General features: G+C 60.5%; 4 non-coding genes across 4 annotated transcripts, besides 1 other annotated feature; all 4 read left to right on the top strand.

Annotated features, from left to right (window-relative positions):
• The first annotated feature begins 76 nt into the window (after window positions 1-76).
• Tc00.1047053495375.40 lies at window positions 77-166 on the top strand. The gene has a single exon (XR_008255070.1). It is a non-coding gene; the product is annotated as a C/D small nucleolar RNA (snoRNA), TB11C4C3 (small nucleolar RNA).
• A 146-nt stretch (window positions 167-312) lies between these two features.
• Tc00.1047053495375.30 lies at window positions 313-384 on the top strand. The gene has a single exon (XR_008255069.1). It is a non-coding gene; the product is annotated as an H/ACA snoRNA, TC11C4H3 (small nucleolar RNA).
• Window positions 385-490: 106 nt separating this feature from the next.
• On the top strand, window positions 491-587 carry Tc00.1047053495375.20. Its single transcript, XR_008255068.1, has one exon. It is a non-coding gene; the product is annotated as a C/D small nucleolar RNA (snoRNA), TB11C4C1 (small nucleolar RNA).
• Window positions 588-592: 5 nt separating this feature from the next.
• Window positions 593-629: a microsatellite.
• A 67-nt stretch (window positions 630-696) lies between these two features.
• On the top strand, window positions 697-783 carry Tc00.1047053495375.10. Its single transcript, XR_008255067.1, has one exon. It is a non-coding gene; the product is annotated as a C/D small nucleolar RNA (snoRNA), TB11C4C2 (small nucleolar RNA).
• Window positions 784-887: the final 104 nt, after the last annotated feature.

Genomic DNA, 887 nt, shown 5'->3' with positions numbered 1-887 from the left:
AAAAGCGCAAGAGAGAGAAAGAGAAAGAGAGGGCCGAATTGCCCGGAGGTGGGTTGTGGTGGGCGCACGCCGCTGCTGATGGAAGCAACCAACTCTTGTGCGCGAGGGCGCGTGGCCCCGTGAACGCGCTTGCGTGATGGCCAAAAACAAACTCAACAGGTCTGACAGCCGCCCCGCCCGCCGCAACCTCGCCGGCTGGCCCCCGCGCCTCCCCTCGCATGGCCAGGAAAGGCGCGTCTTGAGACCCACCGCTCCGTGACGCTGGGCGCTTGGGTGCATCGGCGCCCCGAGAAAGAGACACGCCGGTCGTGAAGCGCAACAACCCTTGGGCCGGTGGCGCGCTGTCGGTGCCGCGCGTGGCGCCCCCGCCCGGTTGCGCGAGAGTTTGCGGTGACGGTGCGCGCGTCGAGGCTCCCTCCCCAGTTCGGGAAACGATGGGAAAAAACAAAACCAAAGAGGACGCGCACGGGTGAGAGATGCGGCTGCGACGCGTGATGAAATTCCACAGTTTCCTGTCAGTCTGACGACGAAAACGCGTGAGGACGCAGTTCCCGACTCAGCTCACACTGAAGTGCTTTGCTTTACACCCCCATCTTTCTTTTTTTTTCTTTTTCTTTTTTTCTTTCTTTGTCCCTCTGCTCTCGCTGCGCGGTTTTGCGGCCCAGCGACGCGCACGCCCGCACACACACACACGCGCTACGATGGAGACATGTTGTTCGAGGTCCAAACAGTTTGAGCGACGCATTGAGAACGGAACAATAAAAATCACCTTTCGGCTGAGCGCCCGCTCCCCTCCCTCCCACTTCCTGCTATTGTTGTCGTTTTTCTTTCTTGCGCAACGGCGCGCACGTAACATCGTGCCCTGTCTGGCGCCCTGCCTGTGCAAA

The sequence above is a fragment of the Trypanosoma cruzi genome (assembly GCF_000209065.1).
Source record: "Trypanosoma cruzi strain CL Brener chromosome Unknown tcruzi_1047053495375, whole genome shotgun sequence".
Lineage (NCBI taxonomy): Eukaryota > Euglenozoa > Kinetoplastea > Trypanosomatida > Trypanosomatidae > Trypanosoma > Trypanosoma cruzi.
This window is presented reverse-complemented; position numbering and strand designations above follow the sequence as displayed.